Genomic DNA, 13,575 nt, shown 5'->3' with positions numbered 1-13,575 from the left:
GCTGGGAATGTTCCTGGAGCTGGGAATGCTCCTGGGGCTGGGAATGTTCCTGGAGTTGGGAATGTTCCTGGGGCTGGGATTGTTCCTGGGGCTGGGAATGTTCCTGGGGCTGGGAATGCTCCTGGGGCTGGGAATGTTCCTGGGGCTGGGAATGCTCCTGGGGCTGGGAATGCTCCTGGGGCTGGGAATGTTCCTGGAGCTGGGAATGCTCCTGAGGTTGGGAATGCTCCTGGGGCTGGGATTGTTCCTGGAGTTGGGAATGCTCCTGGGGCTGGGAATGTTCCTGGAGCTGGGAATGCTCCTGGGGCTGGGAATGCTCCTGGAGCTGGGAATATTCCTGGAGCTGGGAATGCTCCTGGATCTGGGAATGCTCCTGGGGCTGGGCTGTTGTCCCTGCTGAGGAAGAGCAGTGACTCAGTGGGGCTGAAGGCATCCCTGGGTGATGTCTGTGCGTCCTCCTGGCTCTGGGACACGCAGTTCCTCCCTGCTGGTGCCGCCTCAGCGGGGCACTGGAGCTGTTTGCTCCTGGAGCAGGAGCCCTTGGAGCAGCTCTGTGGCCTCCTCTGGACTCAGGCCAGCAGCTCAGGTCCTTCCTGGGCTGGGGACCCAGGGCTGGACACTGGGCTCCAGGTGGGAGAAGAGAGAAGGAGAGGAGAAGAGGGAGGAATCCCCTCCCTCCACCTGTGCCCACCCTGCTCTCAGAGCAGCCCAGGGCACCTCTGGTTTTGGATAACGAAGGCTTGGTGCTCCTGGCAGCACCAGGGGCTCTCACAAGGCTGCAGGTGGAGGAGATGTTAATTGGGCAGACGTGGAGCAGGTGGGCTGCAGCATGGCCTCGCTTCCAGGTCTGTGCCAGGTCCTACTTGATTTTATTTTTGTCAGTGTTGCTAAGAGATGATTCCCCCTGGAAGCTGCAGGACCCACAGATGCAAACTGGTTGAGGAGGGTGGGAGGCTCCCTGAAACCCAAAGGGAAACAAAAATCTGTGAATCCTCAGCCAGCTGCACACAGGCACTCCCAGAAAACCAGTGCTGGGCACAGGGTATGGCCGTTTCCCAGGATGGTCCTGGAGCGTGGCACCTCCTGGCACTGTTTGCAGTGAGTGTCCTTTCCTAATGAAACTGCTTTTTTGTGCTTTTCGTAGGCTGCAAATGGCTATGCACATTCCTAAATATTTTCCTACTTCCCTTTTCGGATGTCTAACATTATGTATTATTTTCTGATACTTACCTAACCCGGGAAATCTGTTTTCCATCTCGCTTCAGCCAAGGTTTTCTTTTTAACCAGTCCTTCCCAGTATTTTCCTTTAACACTTCTGGTTCGCTAAGTGAACTTTGCAGTGTGAGGGTAAATGAAAGTGAAAATGTATTGCTTGTCACACACAGGCTGTTTAGAGAGGGTTTGGGTTTTTTTTTTTTTTTTCCCTCTGGATTTGAAGAGGGACATATAAATCACTGATTTAAAAGCAAGGTAATTTAACAAGATTATAGGAGAGGGAAAATCCACTTCCTACCCAAAGTTACAGTCTCTTAGGTCTCTCCACCTACACAAGCCATATGCATCCTCTGAGCTGCCCAAGATCCTCTTTTGTGTTTTTCTGGCAGGACTGTGGTGTAGTAATTGTACATCCATATGCAAAGCTTTCTTTGTGGCTCTCTTAATTACTTTGTAATTGGTCAGAGAGTTACCATCCCTCAGCCCCCAGCCTCCTCTCTGTGTCCCAGACCTGAAGGGATGTTCACAGCTCACAGCCCCAGACCAGAGGGATGTGATCAGGGGTGGCCTTTTTGTGCCATCTCCCTTTTTCAGCACCACCAGCAAGCTGTTCTTTTCCTGCTTTTCCTGCTTTTCCTGCTTTTCCTGCTTTTCCTTGCTGGGGTGAAGCTCTGGGGCGGGGGGAGCAGAGGGATTTGTGCTGCAGCAGTGCAGGGGGATGCTGCAGGGCTCTGCATCGGAGCAAAGGGGTGGAGAGAGGGATGGAGAAGGGAATGCTCATCCCTGGCTGGAGTTCTGGTTTCCAGTCATGGGAAGCCTTTGTGCTGACCCCGGGGGGAGCATGGCATAACAGCTCCTCACTCAGAGCACTGGCACACCTAAAACTCAGGCTGGGCTTAGTGGCCTCACCCAAACTCACTCGTCCTTGCCGTGATGTTCTCCCTTCTCCTCAGGGGTGGTGGTTCCCAGGTTACCCAGGGCAGGATGCTGAGGCTGTGTCTGTGTTTGAGGCCAAATTCTGAGTTCTAGAAACAGGTACAGCCCCAGCTCTGTGGCTCTGCCACACCTGAGCAGGTATCACATGAAATACCCTCAAAATAACAGATATCCTGCTCTTGTTATTCCCATTCTCGCTGGGAGTCAGGACTCCCACCAGGCACAGGGACTGGAACCAAGAGATCTTTTTAATGGATGGAGCAAACCACACATAATCCTTTGATTCTGGGAGCTGGAACTCAAAGCCCAGCTCCTGTAACACAAACATGGGCGTCTCTTGGGTTGTCAGTTCAGCAGGAATATGTCACCAAGAGAGGTGTCTTGGAGCCTGCCTTGCTCCCACTGGCAGGACAGGCTTCCAGTAATGAATTTCCAATGAAGTGTTTTTCTAATTATAGCAAATTATTTTTACAAACATTTTCCTGGGAAGAGAGTTTGAAACTAGAGCCAGAAAGGAGAAGACGGAAATTTAGGCAGTGCCTGAAAAAAAAAAAATTAAAGATGGATTGCATGCTAGTTGGCTTTTATTATCAGGCCAACCTGTAAACTTCAATTTAATGGGTTTTAAGGAACTTTATTCCAATGTGAGTTCCAGTTTGTGTCATTGAAAATTGGAATGGCTTAGAGCAGTGCCATCAAACCCAGCTCTTTCCTCTCCCCACAGGACTCCCTGGCACTGGAGAAGGGTGGGTGGCAGAGGTGACATCCAGCAGCAGGACACTGGTACAGCCTGAGCAGAATCTCTTGTCCAACAGCCCCCAAGGCAAATAATTTTGTATTTATTCTCCTTTCTGAATTCTGCAGTGAACTTCTGTTTCTTTTCCAGAACAGAGCCACCTTCCAGTCGCAAATTCTCTTGGTTTTGGGGGAGAAGAAGGAGTAATTCTTAGGTAGCACTAAGAGAAGTGTGAGCAGCCATGCCTGGTTGCCCTACAAACACAAAGGCAGCATGTTTGTGCCAGTGGAGAGGGCCCAGCTGTGGCAGGCTCAGTGCTCCCTGCTCTCTTTTCCAGGAGAGATTCCCACTGGAAGCACAGGGGCTGGCAGTACCATGCTGCTTGTGAGCATGCCTATCTTCCCATGGCTCAGCTGGGGAATTTAATTAGAAGTTAACCATGGAAAAATCCATAATACTTACATAGAGGTGGTGTGGGCTGTGTGCAGCTGAGGGATAATCTTAATGCAAACCTGAATGTGGGTTATTGTTCAGCAGGAAGGAGTTAGTTGATTGTTTCTAAAACAGAAAAAAAAAAAAAATGGGGAAAAAGGCCACCCCCAGCTAAAACCCCAACCACAAGCCCCACGCAGGGCACTAACCCTGGGCACTGGGAAGATTGGTGCTATGGATGGTTCTGAACAAGGGCTGTGCTGGGGTTTGTGCTGTGGGTTATTGGCACCCTGGGAGCAAAGGTGGCCTGAGGGAGCCTTGGAACAATGCAGGTGGTGGATATTTTATGGATGTGTTTATTTGCCGGAGGAATTTGAGCTAGAACAAAGGGTGGTGGATGCTCATCTGGAAACCCATCGCAACCGCAGGCGGTGGTGGCTCTCCCTAAAGCACCTAAGGGTTAAAGATGGGCAGCTTCCCTGCCCCCCAGCAAAGGTAATTACCCCCGTCCATTGAGCAGGGAAAGAATTTGCCATTGAGCAGACAGGGCCGGTTCAGGAGAGCCCTTCAGCCCCCCACAAGATCGCATTTCCCCGGTGCATAAAGAGCGGGAGCGTTTCCGCTGGCGGGGCCATAATGGAGGTATCTCTTTACAAAGCCCCCACTTCAGGCCAGCTGAATGCCTCTGCCGAGCCTCCCAAATCCCGCAGCCCTAATCCCTTTAGCAACAAAGATCTGTTTCTTTGCTTAGCATGAAGTAGACCTCAGAGGCCGGTGTGTGCCTTGGCCTGTAGGCCAAAAGCCTCCTGTTTACAATTTCCCTATTCCTGTTTTTAATGTTGTTCTGAGAGCAGCCACAAAGGGCCGGTTTTGTCCAGCAGGAACAAGGGAGCTATTAGAGAGGGACGGAGGAAGGAAGGAAGGGAGATCCAAAAGGAGCAGCCCAGGAGGGATTAGCATACACAGCTGTTCCCTCAGGGACAGGAGCTTTATGCTTTTTATAATTTCCCTCTCATTTACATTTTTTAATATCTGGTTTCCTTGTTTCCAGCCCCCCTTCCCCCTGCGTCTCCAGGACCATCTGCCCATTTTATTGGATTTTTTGTTGTTTTTCAGGCGGGTGCATCCAGCCCGGGGTGTTCACTGGCTCCAGCTTAAATCCTGCAATCCCTGTCAACCGTGGGCTCGCTTGCTTCAAGCCCTGTCTCTTGCCTGGCTCATTTTGTACCGTGAGCCTCCATCCAGCCCCATCACCTCTCCCTGCTGCAGTGGGAAGGCAGCGCCGAGCATCCCTGGATGGGGATGCCCGAGGCGAAGGGTTTTCATCCTTGAATTCACATTGTTCTTGGCTCTGCCCAGGCCAGAGGGGAGAATAGCTGAGCTGTTTACAATACTGTTTCATAGACTGCTCCAAAGCAGCGCCTGTTTTCCAGAAGTGCAATGAAACATTTATGAGCGCGGGACGCGGTGCAGCTCCGGAGCTCTGCAGGGGACAAGGGACAGTCGGGGTTTTTGATGTGCACCTCCCAGCTCGTGTGGGCTGTCAGCAAAGGCATTAGCAGGACACATCTATCTCATTTTCACTCCTCTCCGAGGTGGTGATCCCTCAGGTACCCTGGCTGGAGGGCCAGCAGAGCTGGACATGTCCCAGGGCCAGGCAGGAGCTGGTGAGGTGCTGCCCGCTCTGCTCTCCAGCTTTGCCTGCCTCTCCTCAGCTCCTTATTTCTGTATGGTGCATAAATCCTGGTACAAAACTATGGAGCTGCAAAAGTCCTGTGCCCACCCTTGAGTCTCTCAGGAGAAGACGAAACGGCCTCAAGTTGTACCAGGGAAGGTTTAGGCTGGATATTAGGAAAAGTTTTCATGGAAAGGTTTGTTAAGCAGTGGAAGAGTCTGCCCAGGGCAGTGTGGAGTCATCACCTCTGGAAGTGTTAAAGGAAAGTGTAGATCTGGCACTTAAGGACGTGGTTTGGTGGTGAACATGATGGTGCTGATGGACTGATGGTCGAATCTGATCTCAGAGGTCTTTTCCAACCGTAACAATTCCCCAATTCTATGTGATTTCATGATTTATGTCAGTGAAGAAATAGATGGAGTAAAGCTGGATTCTAGGGTTCTGAACCTTGCTAATCCATGCTAACCACCCTAAACCTGGACATTTATTGGAAAGAAGTGAATAGCAGGGCAGGTTTTTCCCTCTGTGCAGAGGAGAGTCGTTCATCTGTCCTTGTACAGCTCCCCTTTGGTTATTTCCAGTGCTCCAGCCTTTTTCTTGTGAGGAAGTTCATTAAGTCCTTCTGAATAATGACCTGCTCTTTTCCCAACACAGGATCGCTCCAAAGCTCATTAAGATTGTTAAACTGATATATTTTCAACAAATAGACACTCTAAGCAGAATTGTAGCCTGGTTGTAGGTAAATGTGGGGATAAATCAGAATTTGAGTTTTGCTGTGATGTCTGTGATTGTTACCCTGTATCTCTGGCATAAGGGGTCCCATTGTGCTTACCCAAGTACATTGTACATCCAGGAGGTCTCGGCTTTTACGTGATTTTGTCTACATTTCTCAAGAGTTAATGTTTGAGGTTCCTTCTAGGGATATATCAAAGGAAAAGCTGCATTTGAACTCCATTCAGAAAGTTTTCCCATATCCAGAATTACTTAGTGTTTATAAAAGCAATTTGGTTCTGTGGAAGAGGTTTCATGAATCTCCTGGAAATGGGAGGTTTTGTCCTGTTGAGCAGAGCCTGGGCTGGGAGTGGGACCTGAGCTGGGCTGTGGTTTAACATCCTCCCCACTCACCCAGGGACATCCAGCCTAAACCCTTCCTTCCTGCCCAAAGTGGAATTATCATTAACTTGTAACTAGTTTTCAAGAAGAACATTTATTTTTTTGTAGGCTGTGGAGTTCTTCCAAGAATTTTTCAATTTTTACAAATGAAATACAAGCTCAGCCAGATGCCAGCTAAAATGCAGTTCTGTTCCACCAGCCAGCCCAGGCACCACAGGCTCAGCAGCACGACCTTTAAAGCAGCTTTTCTAGAACAAGCTGGGAGAACGCTTTCAAAAAAGCCACAATTGCAGCTGCTCTCATTACTTATAACATCCCTGATGGAGAGGAACTTAAAAATAATTCTTAAGGAACTTAAGCTTCAACAGCCCCCAGTAGGCTTAGTTTATGTGCAGTGCAGGCTTCCCTTGTGGAATTACAGACTTGGGATGGTGATTATAGTGTTGATGATAATGTACATTTTCTAAATCATTACTTCTGTAAGAATAAAATAAAATAAAAGGAGTGAAACCTTTTTTTTTTTCACTTTTCTCATGCAGACAAATGGGTCAGGGATTTAGCAACTTGTTTCTAAAATCAGACACAAGTTTCAATATTGTCTCCACACATTTATTAAGCTAACAAGTTTATTACATATGTAAAATGCATTTGGACACACTGTATTTCAAATCAATAGAATCATTTGAGTCATCAGCTTTGTAGATGCATAATAACATGTTACCTCCTGGATTTTTATAATATTCCAAGCTGGTATTTAATTAAAACTGGCACTTGGGATCCAGTTTCTTTAGGGTTTTGTGTATGGAAACCCGGACCCTAATTTCAATATTTTTATTAGTATCTTGCAGCTTTCCTGACTCCACACCCATCCTCTGCTCTGAGGCTGGCTTGAGGGTGCAGGGCAGGGCTGTGGTCCTGTTGAACTCAAGAGATCAAACCACCATTAAATCCAATTTATTTTACTAGAACCAGCAAAGGTTTTGCACCAACACTGTCAGGACACTTCAGTCATGATTGAACTATATTTTTTCTATCTGTGAATTTTCTGCTCTTAAATTAATTCCAACAAATATGTTGAGCTATGGATAAGAACTGTTCTGCCTCTTCCCCTTTTTTAAGATGGAAACAAGATATGTTTTCATTAAACCCCTTTATTTTTGCTCATCTCTTTCTATTCCTCTTGTTACCCAGCACTTAGCTTTTCAGATTTGTCACCTTGTGAAGCCGTGGTGCTGCTGAGCCTCTGCTCCCCTGGCAGCAGCAGGATATTGCAGGATCTGAGCTGAGATCTCTGCTCTGACCCCTCCTTTCCACCCCAGACACGGCTCCCTCAGCCCTACATTTCCTCCAGGTCAGACTCAGTTTCCAAAAGATCTCCTTTCTGGCCACTCCATCTCTTCCTGACGTTTTGTCCCAGCAGGAGGCTGCAGGGCTGGCTCCTGTCCCATGGGATGGTCCCGGGGAACGCCCAGCCCTGGGCTCCTGGAGCTCTGGTGTCTAACCCCCAGCCATGGGGACAGGGATGCAATTCCAGAGGGCAGGATGGGAAACAGCTCTGCTCTCCAGAGGATGGCTGCTGGCTCCTCCAGCACATTGTTCTGTGCTGGCAGGAACAAATCAGGGCTTGGTCTTTGCTCCAGGAAATTCCCTGTCTTCCCTCGGTGAGGTACCCGGCTGCTGCCACGGCAGTGGATGCTGACACCCACACACAGCACTGGTGTCCTGGGGTGGATTTTCTTCAGGGCTGACTTGGGAAGTGTGCCCATAGGAAATGAATGCATAATTCAATAATTTGTAGCTGGTTGGAGAGCTGGAGCACCTCCATGCTCTGGCCAGGGTTTGGAAAGTTGATGAGCAGATGGAATGTTGGGCTGTGTCCTCTTTCATCCCTCGTAAAATTCCCCCCCAGCTTTGGGAAGCTGTGGGCATTTGGGAAGAGATGCAGGTGGTGGCTCTGTGCTGGTGCTCTCTGAGTGGGATGTCAGTAGGAGCAGGACCAGTCTGTCCCAGTAAGGCTGGGGCAACTGGGCTGTGCCGTGGCTCTGGCCACCAGAACCAGAGGAGAGGCTTCCTCTTTCTGGCGTGTGCTTGCCAAGGCAGCCTGGAGGAGAAAACAGAGCAGGGGAGCAAATAGAAAATCCGGATGTTTGGTGGAGGAGGGAGAGCTGGGGAGTGGCGTGAAGGCAGCCTGCAAAACCGTGGGGTGTTCTGCAGCCTGAGAGGGGAAAGGGGGGTGACAAGGTCTGGGACGGTGCCAGGGAACAGGAGGAGGCAGAGACCGTGGAAAGCAGCTGGGAAGAAGCCTTCTTTGCGGGAGGAAATGTTATTATTAGTGCTCAGTTTCCTGGACAAAAGATTCTTGTCTATTTAAATACTTGAGCTTCACGGAGCTGCAGTTCTCCAGACACAATAAAATCTGCCTTTTCTCCCTGTCATTGTCATTTCCCGCTGGCAGCAGGTGGCTAAAGCTCCTGTGCTCTGGAGTAGGACATTGCAGGGCCAGGGAGGACAAGCTCTGGGGATGGGGGCTTTGTCCCTTGTGCCCCCTCACATCTGTCCACGGAGTGCAGATGCTGCTGCTAGAGAGATTAAAGTCTATTAGATTCAAATAAAATTGGCAAAAGCGTAGAAAATATTAAAAAAAATCATTATCTTGATAGAAACCACACTTTAAGAAACCTCCTGGGCCATCCTCAGGCTTCCTCAGCCAACCATGACAGGTTTTAAGCACCAGCAGCAAAATGCAGAACCTCACTAATGCCAAATAATCACAGCTAATGGATAATTGGAATTATTCTTTCCATCTGGGCACGCACAAAAACCACACAGGGGTAGGAGTTGCTGTTGTGGGGGGAAGAGGTCCAAGTCCTGTGCAAGGTGATGCACCTGAGCTGCCTTTGGTGAGTGAGGTGAGCTGCTGCCCCGGCCCTGGTGTCTCCATGTGATGTCCTCTGTGTGCTACAGCAGCTCAGGCTCTTTTCACAGAATATCCAGGTGGAATTCTGCCATAGGTGAGAAATACTTTTCCTACCTGTCTTGTAATATTAAAATCTGACAATAGTAGTATAGAATTTTCTCTGTAGAATCCTGGTTTTTTTTTTCCTGTATTCATGTAGCTTGAGTTTAATACCAGATCTATCCCTATAATGATGGAAATGGGACTTTTATTCCATAAAAAGATGGGAGATGTCTCACTCTGCTCTTTTCCTGATTATAATCGTTGCTCGTTCCAAGCCCTGCAAGACTTTGAAAAGCCAGCCTTCCTGAACGTATGACAAATATATCACAGAATCACGGAATATCCTGTGTTGGAAGGGACCCACAGGGATCATCGAGTCCAACTGCTGGACCCGATATAAATATGTATTTATATTGAATTACTACAAAAGTGCAGATGTGCTTAAAGCAGCATGAGGGAGCCGTGGTGGGGCTCGTGGCTGTCACGAAGGACACACAGGATGCACAGTTGCTAAACCACTAAAAGCACGTCCTGTTCATCTCAGCGGGGAGCATTTCTGTGCTGGGATTCTGGAAAACTGAGCAGCTCACTCCTAGTGAATGAATAAACACAGCTAACCTGCAGTCATGCCAGTTAGACAGAGATTTTCATCAGAGTTTTGGAAGATAACAGCAGCCGTTCTTTAAATGCAAAACACTCGGGGATGAGTTGCTGGTCTTTTATAGGTGTGAGTTTGATTTGCTGGTTTTGTGAGGGTGGGTAAAGCTCCAGCTGTGTGTGGCCTCCAGCCTCAGCGCTGGTGTGTCAGCCCCAGCAATTCCTACTTTGATTTCACAGCAGCTGCACTGTTCTGTGCTGCACTTGGCTTTCTGCACTGGGCTTCATCCACCCCAGAGCTCCGAGCTTGTCCCCCACTGCCTGGGGTCCTGTTCCTCACCCCATTTCCTGGGGTCCTGTTCCTCACCCCACTGCCTGGGGTCCTGTTCCTCACCCCACTGCCTGGGGTCCTGTTCCTCACCCCATTTCCTGGGGTCCTGCTCCTCACCCCATTTCCTGGGGTCCTGTTCCTCACCCCACTGCCTGGGGTCCTGTTCCTCACCCCATTTCCTGGGGTCCTGTTCCTCACCCCATTGCCTGGGGTCCTGTTCCTCACCCCATTTCCTGGGGTCCTGCTCCTCTCACCCCACTGCCTGGGGTCCTGTTCCTTACCCCACTGCCTGGGGTCCTGTTCCTTACCCCACTGCCTGGGGTCCTGTTCCTTACCCCATTTCCTGGGGTCCTGTTCCTCTCACCCCATTTCCTGGGGTCCTGTTCCTTACCCCATTTCCTGGGGTCCTGTTCCTCACCCCATTGCCTGGGGTCCTGTTCCTTACCCCACTGCCTGGGGTCCTGTTCCTCACCCCATTGCCTGGGGTCCTGTTCCTCACCCCACTGCCTGGGGTCCTGTTCCTCACCCCATTGCCTGGGGTCCTGTTCCTCTCACCCCATTGCCTGGGGTCCTGTTCCTCACCCCACTGCCTGGGGTCCTGTTCCTCTCACCCCATTTCCTGGGGTCCTGTTCCTCTCACCCCACTGCCTGGGGTCCTGTTCCTCACCCCATTGCCTGGGGTCCTGCTCCCAGCCTTGCCCGTGGCAGCAGGAGCCCAGGGATGAGGGATTTTGTTGCCCTGCAGCTCTGCCTCTCCTCTCCCCGTGGCCGTGGGGACAGCAGTGGCTCCTGGGTGACTCTGCAGTGCACGCTGGCCCTGGGGATGAGCTGAACCGCTCAAGCAAATCATCCTGAAATAGGCTTCATATGTGATGCAGAAGAACCCAAGCAAAACAGAGCCCAGCCAGCCCCAAATTTATGCTTGTGGTTACTGAAGCTTGTGAGATCAATTTTTTGTTTACTTAGAACTGATTTCAAAGAGGGTTTTTTTTCCCCTTTCTTTCTTTTAATTCTCATTCTTGATCCGTGGGCTGGGGGATGGTCATGGCACTGCTCCAGCTGGGGCTGAGCATCCTGCTGTCATCATCACAGAGCAGCTCTGTCCCAAAATGCCCAGAATTAAGGTCCTGGTAAGGTGGGGGAGCACTGTTACACCCCCAGAACAGGACCTGTGGTGGCTGTTCCATTGGCACATCCCAGCAATCACCTGCAGCATCCTGAGAGAGTCTCTTATTTTCAGGACAACCTGGACAAGTTGTTATCAGTGGAGCTTTTTTCTTTCTTGTTTCTAAATTTTGAAAATATTTAAGCTAGGAAGTGTCAAAAGCATGAGCTCAGCTGAAAAAAGGAGGAAAAAAAAAAAGAAAAAAAGGGCCAAGAAACAAAAACCCCCAAAGCCCACAGAGGCTCTGTGAGCTGGCAGAAACCAGAGCACAGAAGATTCCATCTCTTCGTCATCCCACATGTGGAGCTTACCCCAGCAGATAGGAAAGCCTCGAAAGCCCAAAGTGCCATATTTCAGGAGAAACTGGGTAGAAAATAAACACGTGGGATAAATGAACAGAGGCAGGAAGTGATGACTCTGTGGGACGGAGACCTGAGGTGATGCTGCCCACAGTCCCCAGCTCCTGCTGCTGGGGACCCTTCCCAGCCTGGCCAGGGCAGGGAAGCGAGGCAAGCACCCACCTCTCTGCTTTCCTCAGGAATCCCTGGCTGTGTGGCCCCTTTTCCAGCAGAGAATTCCTGCAGCCTCGGCGTTGAAGTGGCCAGCAGCTCCGTCTGGCCAGGACCCATCGTCCCTTGGTGGTGATGTGCTGAGTGCCCTGGTGCCAAGCCCACATGGAGCTGTTCCCCGAGCAGATTCCTTCCTCTGGCTCCTTTTATTTCTTCTTTTCTTCTTCTTTTCAGCACTTCTTGGGAGATTGGCCGGTGTTAGGCGTGGTGTCCTGGTGGCACTTCGTGTTGGCCTCCCTGGGGTCCCTGTGCCCCGCAGGGACACAAGGAGTGTGTGGGGACAGGGCCAGGCAGCCCAGCCTGCCAGGGGGACAGCCAGAATGGGGGCTCAGTGCTTCAGAAAGAAAACCTGTTTGTGTCTGGGAATGGAGATGGCCTTGGGGGAAATCCTGGCGAGGACGGGGTGGCCGATGCTGCTGCTCTCTGTCTGTCTGTCTGTCTGTCCCTGCGGACCCTTGGCGCTCCTGGCTGTGGTTGTTGTGCTCTGGAATTGCTTTTGGATGGTGTTCAGGCAGCAAAGCGGGGCAGAAACAGAAGCAGCTCTCCAGGCTGGGTTAACCCTTCTGTGGGGGGTGATTTCTGGTTGGTTCCAGGGGCAGGTGAGCTGGGAGATGGGGTGGGCAGCAGCGGGCAGCAGAGCCTGAGAGAGCAGTGAAGGACACCACAAAAAAGGATTTTACTAAAAAAGAAAAAAAGAGGTCTAAACCTGCATTTCAGTGAGGAAGGAGAAGAGGTGGTTTTGAAGGGTTTGGAGGAACAGAATGGAACAACTCTTGGCTGGGGAAGCCAGTCAGTCCATGGAGCTGCTCTGCACATACTGGGACCCATCCCATGGGCACAGAACGAATTAATGTGTCCCAAGCGTTAGGAGGGAGGAAGATCTGTTCCAGAAAGGCAGCCCAGAGCAGGCTGGGGGAGCAGAGGGCATTTAGGAGCCATGGGGACCCCTCTGCTCCTCGGTGGAACAGTGTTAATCTCTGGGGCTGGGAGAAGGAAATGGTTCTGTGTCTAGATGGGCTTCAAACAACATAAACTCCGTGGTGCACACAGAGCTGCAGCCTGACGTGTGGAGGAGCTGTTACCCAGCTCGGCAGCGTGGGCTGAGGGTTCCTCAGGCTGTTGGTGGAGCTAAAGCAGTGTCCGTGTGCCTTTCCCTCTGGACAAAGCAGAGTCAGTGACAACTGACATCCTCTTCATGCCCTTCCCAAGCTCTTCCTTCCACAGGTTGTTTGGCTAGGAAAAAAAAAATATTTATTTTGTATTGCAGAAAACCTGTCCAGATCCCAAGGAAAATTGGTTAAACGGTATTTTAGTTATAATTCATTGTGCTCTGTCTCATTTTGGAATCATATTTTTGGCCAGGGTACATCTGGCCAACGATGCTGTGATAGTGCCCCAAGCCTTCCTCTTGGCTCTCATTTAGGTTAGAAAAGTAATTAAAGGAGGGTAAAAAAAGAAGTGACAGAGTTTCTGACTCTCTTTCCAAAAGTGAAGGGTTTAGGCCAAACTCCTGCTGAGAAAATAAACAGAATTTCATTTTTTTTCTTGCAAGTTCTTCCCACATATTGAATTTCCATGCTCAGTGACAAGGGGGATCTGCTCGAGTGAGCAGCAATTGGATTCTGATGGCTTTGAGTTGTGCTTGGGTTTGCTTTGGAAAGCTGGGGCTGTCCTTGGAGAGGAGGGTTTGGAGCTTGAGGCCTTGTTCTCCAAGGAGCACAAACCTTGCAGCCTGAATTATCAAGCTGCAACCCCTATGGCTGTGCCTGGAAATTATTGTCCTGCCCAGTGTCCTGCCTATCTGTGATCGAGCCCCTCCTCCCAAATGGGGCCAACATTTGCTAGTC

The sequence above is a fragment of the Lonchura striata genome, chromosome 15 (genome assembly GCF_046129695.1).
Source record: "Lonchura striata isolate bLonStr1 chromosome 15, bLonStr1.mat, whole genome shotgun sequence".
In the NCBI taxonomy this organism is placed as follows: Eukaryota; Metazoa; Chordata; class Aves; order Passeriformes; family Estrildidae; genus Lonchura; species Lonchura striata.
The sequence above is the reverse complement of the archived record's forward strand: the minus strand, read 5'-3'. Positions refer to the sequence as shown.